Genomic DNA, 16,651 nt, shown 5'->3' with positions numbered 1-16,651 from the left:
ACTCATCTGTCCAGAGCACATTGTTCAAGAAGTGCTGGTCTTTGCCTCGGTGTTCATTGGCAAACTTTAGTTTTGCCCTGATGTTCTTTCTGGACAGCAAAGGTTTCCTCCTGGCACACCTCCCATGAAGATCAAATTTGTGCAGCCTCTTTCTAATGGAAGACTCGTGCACTTTGACATCAACAGTGGCAAGAGCTACCTGCAGGTCCCGTGATGACATTCTGGGGTTCTTCGAGACTTCTTTCAGCATCTTGCGGTCTGCTCTCGGGCTGAACTTGCTGGGGCGGCCTGACCTGAACAAGTTGGCAGTTGTTTAGAATCTTCTCCACTTGTAGATGATCTTACGGACAGTCGAATGATTGATTTCTAATTGTTTGGAGATCTTTTTAAATCCCTTCCCAGATTCGTAGGCATCTCTAACCTTCTTTCTGAAGGCCTCAGAGAGCTCTTTTGATCTAGGCATGGTGACGCCGCACACTTCAACAACAAAGAGCAAACCAAACTAAAAGTCTGAGGTTTAAATAAGACAGGTTCCTCCAAGATCCTCTCACGATGTTCTAATCATTTGCACCTGAGCTGGTGCACCTGATTCTAATTTTAGGTATTTGAAGTCGTGATAAATGAAGGGGTGTACTTACTTTTTCCACATGCGAAATTTGCATTTATGTTTATTTAAATTATACAATGGACTACAAAATGTAAATGTTTCATGATGTTTGTTATATTATATCACCTTTATCTATCAATATTGTTGAAATGAAGATCAAATAGCTGTATGTTGAAATATGTTGAAAAAGTCAAAACTTTACATGGGGTGTACTTACTTTTTCACATGACTGTAGATGGAATGACGCTGCACTCAACCTTTCTCCTTGGTGCAGGTGCCAAACAGCACACCTATCAGGCTTTGAATTCAGAGAAGTTGAATATACTCCGCTCAAGATTAGGGAAACTGAAACTACTTATAATTGATGAAGTATCCATAGTTGGTGCAGACTTGCTGTACAAAATACATCGCCGTCTGGAAAAAATTATGAACACATCTTGTGACACACTTTGGTGAAGTCAGCATTTTATCCGTTGGTGATTTTTACCAGCTACAACCTATTGGTCAGAACTTTGTGTTTGGTCTCCCATCAGATGATTATGCCAACCTGCATGGCTCTCTGGCAGGAAAACTTCCATATGGTAGAGCTCACTGAAAGCATGAGACAGCAGGGAGTTCGACAATTTGCATATTTGCTTAACCGTGTGCGCACTGCTGCATGCACCAAGGAAGACATTACATTGCTTGAGTCTCGTGCAACAAATGCTGAGGATCCTGACTATCCACGCGATGCGCTGCATGTGTTTCGGAGCAACGCCGAAGTAGATGAGCATAATTTGAGGCAGCTCAATGAATTGAAAGCCAACAGAGCAGAAATCAAAGCAGTGGATTATGCAAAGGACAAGCACACTGGTCAGCTCAATTTGACAGCTCCGAAGAAGGCATCAGATTGTGCGGATTTGCGAGACGTCATCAGAATAGCAATTGGAGCCCAAAGTCATGGTCACTATCAACATCGACGAGCAGATGGTCTGGTGAATGGTGCATGTAGCAAAGTGGTCAGTATTGAGACAACTAATGGCAATGTTTATGCTATTCTCTTAGAGTTTGACAATGAATGTGTAGGCCAAAAAGCTGCAGCCAGAAGCCGATACCATCAACATCCTCATGCAGTCCCCATCTTCAGACATGAAGCAACATTTGCTAGTGGTAAAAGACGTGGACATGTTCAGATGACTCGAAGGCAGTTTCCAATCACACTCTGCTGGGCTTGCACCATCGACAAGGTACAGGGCAAAACAATTGATGTAATTGTGGTATCGATGCAAAAAACAGTGCATAGGAGGCCATTTATGCCAGGACAAGCATATGTTGCCTTTAGCAGGGTAAAAACACTTCAAGGACTGTTCATCATTGATTTTGAGGCCACTGGTATCCGTGCCGACCCCAATGTGATTGCGGAACTGCAGCGACTCCCGACCCATAAACTCCCATGTAGCACTGATCTATACTTCAGGAGTTCTGAAGAACATCTCAGACTTGCGTCTCTCAACATAAGATCATATCTCAACAACATACCTGACTTGAAAGCAACTAAAGAACTACAGTACACAGACATTTATTGCTTTGTTGAAACATTTCTCACACCAAAGCATATCCTGCAAAAAGATAGCCTTCTACAGCCAAACATGGTGTCACTTCGACAAGATAGAAGCACTGCAACAGGAGTAGAAAAGGGTGGCATTACGATCATGGCAAAAGATTGTTTACAACCAGAAAGCAACAACCTTCACATATCAAAGGAATAGAATATCATTTCGCCAGCGTCACCGTTCAGACTCACCCTTTGAACATTCTCGTTGAATGGAACTTTCATGGAAGCACTCCATCTGCTCCTTGGTAGTGTTGACTTAACAGGACCAACACTTATTTGTGGAGATTTTAACATTGATCTTCTGTCCATTACAAATGCAAAAACAACAAACAGCCTGACACAGAAAATGCAGCAGTTTGGCTTTCACCAACTGGTGACTGAGGCAACCACTGATTATGGTTCACTCTTGGATCATGTTTACAGCAATTGCTTTGGTTGGGATTATTCGCATAGAGGTTGCTGATTGCTATTTTACTGATCATGACTTTGTGTATGTCTCTCTTCGACTAAAATATAACCCTTGTCAATGGTAGTTCAACATGGCATTTCAACTACAAGTACATTTGCCACTAGGAAGCCATCTTTGCTAATATTTGTTGTGTTGGTATTGTTACGTGGTCCCCTCGGTGACTACCTGGTCTCGGTGACCCCCGGACCGTGAGAGGAACGTCGCCAGAAAGTTGTATTATATATGCGCTTTCGCAACGCAATCCCTATGAATTCCACCCAAGAGAAAACTGATTTTCAATGATATATTTCAAGGGTAAGGATACCATACAATTTCAATGATATACAATCAAGGATATATTCCCCGAGCAATCCACCATCCACAATTCACACTCAACAGTCAATCCCCTAGATGATTAAGATGGCCATCTTACATACGTGTGTCCCCTTTTGTACTCACGACCCCCTTTTGGTCTCTGTCCCTCACAATGTCTCTGGGCCCCTCCTGACCAAGATGCTGGTCGGCTTCGCCGCACTCGGGCGGTTGAACGCACCCCGGGTGGACGTTTTTCCACCGGGCAGGTATCGTACCGGGCACCACGGCTGCAGCCCCCTCCTGGCCACGCGAAGCGGGTACTGTAAAGCAAGCAAAAGCCACACGCCGCTTGCAACGCGTGTTAGGCCCCAACGTGCGACCCGTACGCGTCTTTGTAGACGGTGTCGCGAACGGTGCCAGACGCTGGGTCGGTGCACGGCCACACGGCAGTTTGACGTGTCCACCGGACAGGTATCCGTCCCGGTAACTCCTCTCGCCAGACGGGCTCGGGAACGCCGCTTTTCCACACGGCTCAATATCGATCCCACCTCTCGTCGGAGCGGGGCGAGGAAGAAGAAACTTCGTCGCTTCTTCCGACCTCGTGTCTTTCTTCTTCCGTTTCCGGTCTCTTTTTCCAGAAGGGCTCCTGACCCTCCAACCACAACAACCCTTAATCGACTACACATTGATAAGCACAGACCTGAATAGTAATTCACATACATTCCCCTAAATATGTAACAGTATTGATATTGTTATGAATATTGGGGTAGAGTGATACACAGATCAGGTAGATCTGTGTAGGTATCATACTCCGACTGTAGTGAAGAAGAAGAACCATCTCGATGTACATAAGTAGAGGACCTGTCTAGCCCGGATGTCGGATTAAGTTTGTATATTTGTGGTCATACAAGGATGACCTTGTGTTAAATAGAGTCAGGATTATGCTAATTCCCCTGTGTGTGAGACCTGGTGATCTATCCTTTGTCCCGTATGGCAACACACTAGAAACGTAGAGCAGGAAAGGACCAAAAGCAACACACACACAAACGAATTAAAATTTCTCCCCTCCCCCCCACAATAAAACTCACCGGAAGTGCAGGCAGGAAGCACCCATGCATTACGCCAGCATGGTGATAAAACATTGCTCAGGCAGGCTGAGGCCATGCCCACATCGTGACGGATTGGTCAAGTCAGGGGCAAGTAAGAAGCGGCACACTGATTGGTGGAGAGGACAGCTGACGTAACAGGACAAGCAATAAAAGAACTGGCTAGCCGGCATTTTGCCCTTCTCGTTTTGGATCCATTCATGCCCGGACCTCTTCCCTTTGCTGCCTCTTGGGATTCCTTTGCCCTCGACCTCTTTCTCCTCTCGCCACCTTTGCCCTCGACCTCTTGCTCCTCTCGCTCGCCTCTGCCCTTGACTCTTGCTTCTGGTGCCACCGTAAGAGTGCTGTGGCGTGAGACGGACCGTACAGCAAGGCCGGGTTTCACGCCAACGTCGGGCGGTTTTCCCGCCAGCTGGAACCGCGTCGGGACTGCGTGCTTGGGGCCTGACGATACCTGACAGTATACTTCAGGCATTTGAGCTAAGCCCACACACACCACACACAACGGTTCTTTTCATTTAATTATCCCTTCATCCGTGTGTAACTCTGGTGTGGGGACATCCCAATTTCGAAGATTTATTTGAGCATCGGGTTTTATTTTGTATTATCGGCATCCGTGGTAATAAACCTGTTTAATTTTTGTACATAAAGGCCATTTTCGTTTGAGTTACTTTGCAGGGTTGAAGACTGCTCGGAGATCGCATCACGTAAAAGCTGCCAGTTTCTTCTTCTTCTCTCTTCCTCTCGCGCGTAGATAGTCAAGTCCGCTATTTGGTTTATCACGCCTCCAGTTAACGCTCAATTGGTCATTTGTGGTGTGCTCCGTTTTAATAGAGGCGTTCACACGACAATATTTTACCTTGCACATATATAGTGAATGCAGACATTTTATTGGGATGTGTCATTACCAAGACAAGACTATGACAATGTCAGATCATAAACTAGAACGGCACTCTGTGTAGAGCACATAACCTGGCCAGGCTGAACAGGTTACGTTTTGAATCCCACTGATAGGCTGGTCATGATAATCTATTGGACTGTTGTTTTTGTCAGTCCGTAACTTTATAGCTTGGTACCACTTTATTGTGGTATGTGCTGATCACACTTTGGTAAATATTGGTGTATTTGTTTTGTTAGTGGCATGTTTATTTGTTTATTATTCAGTGGCATGCACAATCTTTGTTTTTGGTTTAGTTTAAATTTCATTCATTCAAACATCCAAAGCAAATAAATATTAAAATACGTGTGTAAGTATATAACCAAAAGTCGAGTATGTCTATTGAAGTGCAGGATTTAAACAAATAAGAAATAACTTGTATAAAAATAGTCGCTTCAACTTCATGGTCACCCTGTACATAGTTATGATTAAAATTTTGAAAGAAAAAAAAAAAAACACTTGAAATATTTGAAGAATTTTTTTTTTTTAAGGTTTGACAACTGAAAGAATTCACCGATCAAGAAAGTTTAACCAACTTGACAATATTTCGGTGATGTTGAACTCTGAGTGAGAATAATTCAGAATTTAAAAAAGTTTCATTGAAAGTACATAAAGTGCAGGTGCAAGCCAAAGCTCCAAACACAACTATTTCAAATATCTCAGATTTATAAACAAACTGTATTTCATATGTACATGGACATGTATTCACTCATTATGTGAAGTAAATAAATTGTGTGGATTACATAATTTCTGCATCTAATGAAATTGCCAGTACCCATTTTGGAAAACTCTATGTGCAGCATCTAACTCAAGATGTCCAAATGGCATGCATGTCTGTGCATGCCCATGGGTGTACCCGCGACTATATTTCTAACAGCCCTCACAGCTCCCATGACTCCCACCTCTCACCCCACTTCCCAACATGATAAGCAGTAAATATCATCATTTTAAACTTACCCTGCACATTCACAAGCCCCACATGCACATACGCACCTAATCCAGATACACAGTCCAGCAACGATCCGTCATGGGTTTGTGTAGCACATGCCCGTCAACTCAGGCCGTACACTAGCCCACCCCACAAGGGCAGGAGTTTGCTTTATGGATATCTGCCATTTGCTGAGAACGTTGTCAAAGTCTTTAGTTGTGCAGAGGAACAGTCCTTTCTCTCAGGTACTTTTCCAAGTATTTTTGGCTTCTTTTATAAGCTTTGTGAGACAATTTAGGTAACAATCCTTCTCTCTCACACACAATATATTTCATCGGGCTGGAAACACCGCCATTTCCTGGGGTTTCTGTTCATGTGCACCGAGCATTCTGGGGCGGAGTACCTCGTTTTGAACGTCGTGTATTGAGACATGGGGCAAAAACAATGTATAGCACGATATTTCAAGAAGTTATGGACAGATTAGGATGAAACTTTGTGGATGAGTTGGGTAGGTGACAAGAACAAGCCAATTATATTTTTGGTTGAGTGCCACATGCCTATCATTGGGATACAAACGTTAAATTGTTCAGCCTGGCGGAGATATGTGCTCTACAGAGTTTTCGTTGTGATTGTAATTATATTTAGTGAGAAATAAAACACGAGGCATTACTTTTGTACCGACCCTCATACAATTAGAATGCGAGTATGTCTATAAATTATGTACTGTATAATTAAGAATGTGAAAAAGACTCAGTGGCGAAATAAATAGAACATCAGTTCTGATTCTAAGAGGTTCGTGGTTCAAACCCGATCCGAGTTACACCAAAGACTTTTGTTAAAATGGTACAAACTGCTTCCTTTCTTGACGTTCAGCATTTAAAAGGATAGAGCTTGAACAATGCTGGAAAGGAAATGGCAAACCACCCAGGATACACCTTGCCAAGAAACTGCTTTGGAGGCATTCAACTCTCGAAAAGTGTATGGTACATGAAATTCAATGAATAATGTGAGTAACGTCAATAAAGTACATTCTATTAGGAACATGTTTTTATCTGTATTGTACAGTGCAGTCAGAAAGTAATCAGACCCCTTCACTTTTTTCACATTTTGTTATGTTTCAGCCTTATGCAGAAATCGTTTAAATTTATTTTTTCCCTCATCAATCCACACTCCATACCCCATAATGACAAAGAGAAAACAGGATGTTAGAAAGTTTTGCAAATTTATTAAAAAGAAAAAACTGAAATATCACATTGACATACAGTCACGTGAAAAAGTAAGTACACCCCATGTAAAGTTTTGACTTTTTCAACATATTTCAACATACAGCTATTTGATCTTCATTTCAACAATATTGATAGATAAAGGTGATATAACATAACAAATATCATGAAACATTTACATTTTGTAGTCCATTGTATAATTTAAATAAACATAAAAGCAAATTTCGCATGTGGAAAAAGTAAGAACACCCTGGGCTCTAATAGGTGGTATTGGCCCCTTTGGCAGAAACAACCTCAAGTAGGCGTTTCTTATAACTGTCTACGAGTCTCTGACATCAACTGGGAGAAATTTTTGCCCACTCCTCCGTACAGAATTCTTTCAGCTGTGTGATATTTGAGGGGCTTCGTGCATGCACAGCTCGTTTCAAATCCCCCCACAACATCTCGATGGGATTTAGATCCGGGATTTGACTTGGCCATTCCAGAACCCTCCATTTCTTTCTTTTCAGCCATTCCTTGGTGGATTTACTGGTATGTTTAGGGTCATTGTCATGTTGCAAGGTCCACCTTCGGTTGAGCTTTAACTTTCCGACAGATGGCCTCACATTATCCTCAAGCACCCTCTGGTACAATGAAGAATTAATAGTGGATTCTATGATGGTGAGCTGTCCAGGCCCTGATGCAGCAAAGCTGCCCCAAACCTTAACATTTCCACCACCATGCTTTACAGTTGGTATCAGGTTCTTGTGGTCAAATGCTCTCTTTGGTTTTCGCCAAACATGTCTTCTGGTACTGTGGCCAAATAGCTCTATCTTTGACTCATCTGTCCAGAGCACATTGTTCCAGAAGTGCTGGTCTTTGCCGAGGTGTTCATTGGCAAACTTTAGTCTTGCCCTGATGTTCTTTCTGGACAGCAAAGGTTTCCTCCTGGCACACCTCCCATGTAGATCTAATTTGTGCAGCCTCTTTCTAATGGTAGACTCGTGCACTTTGACATCAACAGTGGCAAGAGCTACCTGTAGGTCCCGTGATGACATTCTGGGGTTCTTCGAGACTTCTTTCAGCATCTTGCGGTCTGCCCTCGGGCTGAACTTGTTGGGGCGGCCTGACCTGAACAAGTTGGCAGTTGTTTGGAATCTTCTCCACTTGTAGATGATCTTCCGGACAGTCGAATGATTGATTTCAAATTGTTTGAGGATCTTTTTAAATCCCTTCCCAGACTCGTAGGCATCTCTAACCTTCTTTCAGAAGGCCTCAGAGAGCTGTTTTGATCTAGGCATGGTGACGCCGCACACTTCAACAACAAAGAGCAAACCAAACGAAATGTCTGAGGTTTAAATAAGACAGGTTCCTCCAAGATCCTCTCTGACGATGTTCTAATCATTTGCACCTGAGCTGGTGCACCTGATTCGAATTTAAGTATTTGAAGTAGTGATAAATGTAGGGGTGTAATTACTTTTTCCACATGCGAAATTTGCATTTATGTTTATTTAAATTATACAATTGACTACAAAATGTAAATGTTTCATGATATTTGTTATATTATATCACCTTTATCTATCAATATTGTTGAAATGAAGATCAAACAGCTGTATGTTGAAATATGTTGAAAAAGTCAAAACTTTACATGGGGTGTACTTACTTTTTCACATGACTAAGTATTCAGACCCTTTGCTATGACACTTGAAATTTAGCTCAGGTGCCTCCCATTTCCCTTGATCATCATTGAGATGTTTCTACACCTTGATTGGAGTCCATCTGTGGTAAGTTCAATTGATTGGACATGATTTGGAAAGGCACACACCTGTCTATATAAGGTCTCACAGCTGACAATGCATATCAGAGCAAAAACCAAGCCATGAGGTCGAAGGAACTGCCTGCAGAGCTCAGAGACAGGATTGTGTCGAGGCACAGATCTGGGGAAGCTACAAAAAAATCTCTGCTGCATTGAAGTACTTACTTTCCCAAGTACCCAAGTTCCCAAGAGCACAGTGGCCTCAATAATTCTTAAATGGAAGAAATTTGGAACAACCACGACTCTTCCTAGAGCTGGCCGCCCGGCCAAACTGAGCAATCGGGGGAGATGGGCCTTGGTAAGAGAGGTGACCCAGAACCCGATGGTCGCTCTGGGTGAGCTCCAGAGATCCTCTGTGGAGATGGGAGAAACTTCCAGAAGGACAAACGTCACTGCAACACTCCACCGATCTGGGCTTTATGCCAGAGTGGCCAGACGGAAGCCTCTCCTCAGTGAAGGACACACGAAAGCCCACAGAATCTTGTTTCTCACAGTCTGAGAGTTCTTGAGGTGCTTTTTTGCAAACTCCAAGCGGGCTTTCATGATCTGGGGTGAATTAGCGGCGGTAGAAAAGATCAAGGTTTTGGATGGGGGAGGATAAGAGATGGTGGCGAACAGCTGTTTTAAAGACCTGGAGGGAGGAGTGGGATTGAAGAGAGTGAGGGAGTTTGTTCAAGAGGCGGGAGAAGAGAGGAATGAAGGAGTGAAGGTGAGCAGAGAGTCTTGATTTTGGAAGTTTAACCACAAGAGGATTGCAGGCCGATGTTGTGCGACCTGTAGGAATATTTGGGGGACAGAGCACACACAGAGCACTTTCGTCTAATAGAGGACCCCCATGCTGAGGCTTCGTGTCTGAGGGAAAATAAGGAACCAAGCTGCATGATTATTTTAAAGATGAACTGGGAATGACATCTTGATTGGCCAACATCTTCGGAGGCTGGGATGCTGCTATCATTTGACCCCAAACCTAACCCTAACCCTAACTTGATGCATTGAACTCATTGGACTTTCCAGAACCCCCACAATTTAGAAAGGCGAGTCAACCTACAACGAGGAAGATTGAGCACACCCCTGAGCACACCCCTGAGCACACCCCGCTGTCGGGAATAAGGAATTTGCCAAGTGGAAGGCTGAGGTGATTCGGCATGCTTTGGAGATTGTTCTCCTGTTCAAACTCTGTGGTAATTTAGATATAATTTACCTTTGGGCCGTCTAGACAGGGACAGGAATGCTTCATGAAAGGGGACTTAATATCCGGAACGAGTACTTCTATGTATTCCATGGGGGTAGTCGTTTTGATTTTGAGTCACGATCAAATCAAGGTTCCTTTAATTAAATTGAACACTTCAAGAATGTCTTGAGATGACAACACGGGGATGTTGTGGGAAATGTAATTAATCCATTGATCAAAACTTGTGTTTGAGCTCTGGTTGTAGATAAAACCGAGCTCAGAGGTCATTTTGCAAGCAGTTCAACAAAAAACCGACATGCTGCAGGGGTCGGCACTCCCACTGTGGTAGGATGAGTCTAGTGGGGGGGGGGGGGCAGGGGGGGTCATAAATAACAACAAAAGGTGTTTCACTTTCAAAGGGAATCTTTTCCATACTTTGACTGATAGGGAGTGCGGTAATTGTATCCTGCATAGATGAATACACATTAAAACGACTTGGCGTCAAGCTCATCCACACAGGAGCCTTGCCATACTGTTATTCTGATCGATTAAAATATGGATTGGGAATAGACTAACTGTTAAAAATAAACATATCTTGCATGATAGAATCACCGACCCCTTCTCCGCCCCCCTCCGCCTCTGCACTTTCAAGGTCACTCCACCACCTTTCTTGGAAACAGCTGACAACAATATATAAAGGAGTTCTTCACAAAGGATCGGGGATACATATATGCTGGCGACTCGTTGTCCTGTAATTGTTCATTGAGTTTGAGTATCTTCCTATTCCTGCTGGTAATCAAAGCCAAACTATACTTCTCCCCCCACCCCACCCCACTCCCCTGAAGGAAATAAAAGCTTCATATTAAACCACATCAAAGTGGACGGCATGAAATTATTCTTCCACAATACCTCGAGGACATCATGCCAGCCCACTAGAACACTGGCACACTCTAATGACATCGTGCCAGCCCACTAGAACACAATGGCACACTCTAATGACATCATGCCAGCCCACTAGAACACTGGCACACTCTAATGACATCGTGCCAGCCCACTAGAACACAATGGCACACTCTAATGACATCATCCCAGCCCACTAGAACACAATGGCACACTCTAATGACATCATGCCAGCCCACTAGAACACTGGCACACTCTAATGACATCATGCCAGCCCACTAGAACACAATGGCACACTCGAATGACATCATGCCAGCCCACTAGAACACAATGGCACACTCGAATGACATCATGCCAGCCCACTAGAACACAATGGCACACTCTAATGACATCATGCCAACCCACTAGAACACAATGGCACACTCTAATGACATCGTGCCAGCCCACTAGAACACTGGCACACTCTAATGACATCATGCCAGCCCACTAGAACACAATGGCACACTCTAATGACATCATGCTAGTCCATGAGAACACAATGACACTCTAATGACATCATGGCAATGCACTATAACACAATGGTACACTCTAATGACATTGTGCCAGCCCACTAGAACACAATGGCACCCTCTAATGACATCGTGCCAGCCCATTAGAACGCAATGGCACACTATAATGACATCGTGCCAACACATTAGAACGCAATGGCACACTCTAATGACATCGTGCCAGCCCACTAGAACACAATGGCACACTCTAATGACATCATGCCAACCCATTAGAAAGCAATGGCACACTCTAATGACATCATGCCAGCCCACTAGAACACAATGGCACACTCTAATGACATCATGCCAGCCCACTAGAACACAATGGCACACTCTAATGACATCATGGCAGCCCACTAGAACACAATGGCACACTCTAATGACATCATGCCAGCCCACTAGAACACAATGGCACACTCTAATGACATCATGCGAGCCCACTAGAACACAATGGCACACTCTAATGACATCATGCCAGCCCACTAGAACACAATGGCACACTCTAATGACATCATGCCAGCCCACTAGAACACAATGGCACACTCTAATGACATCATGCGAGCCCACTAGAACACAATGGCAGAAGGGACCTGAAGGAGCTTCAAACACGCTATTTGGGACCAGTCCTAAAAACTCGCAATAGTTCAACTCGCTTTTCTCGTCTCACTATCACTCGTCTTTAGTCCCAATCTCAAATAGCACGTCGAAGCTCCTTTAGGTCCCTACTCCACTGCGTGGGGCTTGCTTCGCCCTTCTTTCACCAGGAAAATAAAAAATAAAATAAAAATTTTTTTTTTTTTTTTTTGTATACAAGGTCGAGGCTCGTGAAGGAGCGAACATTAATCACACAGAAAGACAAACCGACACATAAAACATATAACATCGGGAGCGGTAGACAAGATGGGGAGAGAGGGGGAAGGACACAAACACAACATTTGAGAGCAGGGACCGAGAGACATGGAGACATCGAGAGATCTGAGAGAGGGCGAGGGCTTTGGGGGGGGGGGGCATGGGAAGGGGGCGGTGGGAGAGGTATAAAACATATGGACACTGCCAGGACTTCCAGGAAAGAAGTTGGAATTTCAAACAAGGTGGATCTGGGGTGAATTAGCAGGGGTAGAAAAGATCAAGGTTTTGGATGGGGGAAGATAAGAGATGGTGGTGAACAGCTGTTTTAAAGACCTGGAGGGAGGAGTGGGATTGAAGGGAGTGAGGGAGTTTGTTCCAGAGGCGGGAGAAAAGAGGAATGAAAGAGTGAAGGTGAGCAGAGAGCCGAGATTTCGGCAGTTTAACCATCAGAGGGTTGCTGGCAGATCTTGTGCGACCTGTAGGAATATTTGGGGGACAGAGCACAGAGAGAGCTGGGGGTGCAAGGCCGGAGAGGAGTCGGTAGAAGACAGAAAGACCACCTACCTGCCTGCGGTGAGTGAGTGAAAGGCCCTCAGAGATAGCTTCATCGCGGGAGATTCCAATAATTCTGAAAGCTTTGGTTTCAACAGCGTGAAGCCAAGCTAGGTGTGAGGCAGGAGTACCAGCCCATAGGGGAGAACAGTATTCCATTGAGCTGCGGGTGAAAGCCTTGTATGTGGTGAGGAGCTCAGGTGTGCCGAGGAAGGACTTCGCACGACGGAGGATGCCCAGTCGGCGACTGGCTTTGGAGGCCAGCTTGGAAATGTGGTTTTCCCAAGAAAGATCATGGCAGATAGTGAGACCCAAAAGCTTGAGCGACAGAACTTCTTGGAGAGGATTGTTGAGAAAGTAGATGGGAGGGTTGTCCAGTCGATCTTTTCGGAGAGACATAGTAAGAGTGTGAGATTTGTCAGGATTGAAAGACATGTTCCACTTGTTTGACCAGTCTGTGATTTTGTCCAAGTCTTCAGAGAGTGAGGAGGCTGCAGACTGCCGATCTGACGGAAGAGGGATGGAGCGGCAGAGAGTGGAGTCATCAGCAAACAGATAGAGAGGATTTTCAAGAGAGTCAGAGAGATCATTGATGAAGACCAGAAAAAGCACGGGGCCCAGAACACTGCCTTGGGGAACTCCAGCCTGAACAGGAAGAGGAGATGAGAGAAACCCATTCAGGGCCACACGTTGACGACGACTAGAGAGGAAGTCCGCCAGCCATGCGTGGAGATTTCCATGGATACCAAAGGAGGAGAGTTTGGTGAGCAGAGCGGGGTGCCAGACCGTGTCGAAGGCACGTGATATGTCGAGGGAGACAGCTCTAATTTCCTGTTTGGCATTGAGGACCTCCATCCATTGTTGAGACAGCAGAAGCAGCATGTCCAGAGTAGAGTGACCTGGTCTGAAACCAAATTGATGATCAGAGATCAAGCCATTGGAGAAGAGGAAAGATTTCATATCCGAAGCAATAATGGATTCCATGACTTTGCTGATAATTGGGAGAAGGCTGATTGGTCTGTAGTTGCTAGGATCTGTTTTTGCACCTTTTTTGTGCAAAGCGGTGATGTTGGCTGATTTCCAAGCAGATGGCAGTTGACCTTGAACAAAAGAGAGGGTGAAGAGAACAGAGAGAGGGTGAGATAGAGCGGCAGAGCATGATTTTAGGACCCGTGGGCTGATGCCGTCGGGTCCAGTTGCAGAATCAGAGTCGAGGGTTGACAGAAACTTTTCCACCTTGTCAGGAGGAAAGGACACGGAGTCCAGGAGCAGCAGGGTACGACTGGGTATGGTGGGTACAGAGAGGGATGGGTTTGGGACACAAGATTTAGAGGCAAACACAGAGTTGAGGCATTCAGCTTTTTCACGAGCGGAGTCAGCTGTGTAGCCGCTTGAGGTAAGGGAGGGGATGGAGGGGGAACAAACACCAGAAACGAATTTGACCAGACGCCACCAGGATTTGGAAGAGGGAGACAGATAAGAGAGTTCGGTCTTGAGAACGGAGAGATATTGTTTCCTGGCTCTCCTGAGGGTGGACACACACTTGTTTCGGGCTTTGTGAAAGGAAATGAGATTTCCTTCCGTTGGATTTGCTTTCCAGGAGACGAAGGCAAGTTGTTTCTGGGCAACAGCCTCACCACAAGATTCCGTGTACCATGGACGGGAGGAAGGGTATGACAACTGAAGACGAGATGGGATAAATCTGTGCATGAGAGAGAGCAATTTACTTTGGAAGAATTCCCAGGATGAGTTGATGTCAGAGGTGGTAGAGATGGGAGACCAGTCCAGATGATTGATGGCTGCTTGAAGACCGTGCCAGTTGGCCTGAGTGAAATGCCAGACTCGTCGACGCTGAGCAGGCTCCCTGAGGATGGTCAGAGAGATGTCCACTTTAACAAGGACATGATCAGATGATCCGATTGGAGCAGAAGAAGAGCAGCAGACATTTTCAGGGAAGTTAGTCATAACCATGTCCAGAAGAGAAGATGTTCCGTTGACTGAGATCCGGGTCGGGAAATTGACAGATTGTGTCAGTCCCAGTGAGTCGCAGAAGTCCTTTGCTGAGGAGCCATGGCTGGTGAGAGAGGTACCCACACCCAGCCAACTGGCATGATGACAGTTGAAATCACCACATATGAGGAAGAGAAAGTTGGGATGAGTCGATAGAAGTTGGTCCATATTATCAGACAGCGAGATGTAGATGGAGTCATCACTGTTTGGTGGACGGTACAACACACATATGAACAAGAGGTGGGAGCGAAGGGGAAGCCGTAGCCAGAGGTATTCCTGGGGGTGAGGTGGAGAGAGTGCAGTGCAGGGCGAGTGAGGAAGAGAGTTTTTGATAAAGATAGCAACCCCGCCTCCAGGACGAGGCTCAGGTCTATCATACCGGAGGAGGGAGTAGCCCGGGAGAGATACTAAGGAATCAGAGACATCATAAAGGAGGAAAGTTTCTGTTAAGCAGATCACCTCTGGTTTGACAGAAGCAACCTGTATGGAGAGATCAGTTAAGTTTGAACGAAGGCCCCGGATGTTTGAGGTCCATACCGTTAATGAAGAGGAAGGGGGAGCATCAGATACAGAACAGGGGGGAGGAGGGGTAGGGTAAGATGTGGAAGAGGTGGAAGAGGTAGGGAGAGCTGTTGAAGGTGTGTCAGAGATTTCAGAATGGCTCGGAGAAAGGGAAGGATGGGGCGGACAAAAGGTTTGATGGTGATTGGGTGAGGCACAATGAGGTGTTATTTGAGGAGGGGGAAGAGCGAGGCAGAAGGTTGGGGGAGATGGAGGTGAGAGTTGGAAGGGGGAAGAAGCGGGGAGGACGCTTTGAGGAGGGGGAGTGAGAGGGGGGAAATTGAGAAGCAATGAGGGTGGGGAGATTTGAAGGGGAGGGGTGAGGGGGGAGTTTGGGAGGGAAGGGACAAGGGGAGGGATTTGAAAGGGATGGGATATGGGGGAGATTTGGAGGGGAGGGGTGAGGGAGGAGTCTAGGAGGGGAGGGGCGAGGGGGCATCTTGGCGGGGAGGGGTGAGGGGGTAGTTTAGGAGGGAGGGGGCAAGGGGGGAGATTTGAAAGGGAGGGGTGATGGGGAAGATTTGGAGGGGAGGGGTGATGGGGAAGATTTGGAGGGGAGGGGTTATGGGGAAGATTTGGAGGGGAGGGGTGAGATTGGATTTTAGAAAGTGTACGATTTATGGGAAACGAACATTTATTGCAAAATGAGTTTCTTGTGACCTTCGAGTTAAAAATACGTTTAAGGATGCTGGATGGAGGATGGAGTGCAGGAGAGTTTAGGGAATGTAGAAAAAAGGCACTATAGGAGATGGATATTTTTTTGGGGATGAATTGATTTGGTGAGCAAGTCGAAAGCAGCCTTTTAAAGAAGAAGAAGAAAAAGGTGTTATAAAATATGACGGAATACATAACTTGAGGGGAAAGTGTAAACATTGAAGGTTAATAACAGTGAAAACTATCTGGGGAAATGGGGGAGAAACACGTGGTCGAAGAACGAATGAACGAATAAGAATGAATAAACGAATGAGAACAGAGAAGGAAATGTTTTTTTTTTGTTGTTTTTTTAGTTGAGATTTACACAAGGAAGTAGGCTATGGGTGAAAAGACTGGGAATACAGAGAACGAAAGTTATTGGATCACAAACGACGGACCACTGAGAGAAAAACA

At 45.2% G+C, this 16,651-nt stretch overlaps 1 protein-coding gene across 1 annotated transcript in view; it reads right to left on the bottom strand.

Moving 5' to 3' along the window:
- LOC137437108 (metalloproteinase inhibitor 2) overlaps window positions 1-16,651 on the bottom strand; it is a 128,514-nt gene that overhangs the window by 89,527 nt on the left and 22,336 nt on the right. The gene's annotated exons all lie outside the window — the stretch shown is intronic.

The sequence above is a fragment of the Myxine glutinosa genome, chromosome 11 (genome assembly GCF_964187855.1).
Source record: "Myxine glutinosa chromosome 11, kmMyxGlut1.1, whole genome shotgun sequence".
Taxonomy (NCBI): domain Eukaryota; kingdom Metazoa; phylum Chordata; class Myxini; order Myxiniformes; family Myxinidae; genus Myxine; species Myxine glutinosa.
Note: the sequence above shows the minus strand (reverse complement) of the source record. Positions and strands in the feature narration are given on the sequence as shown.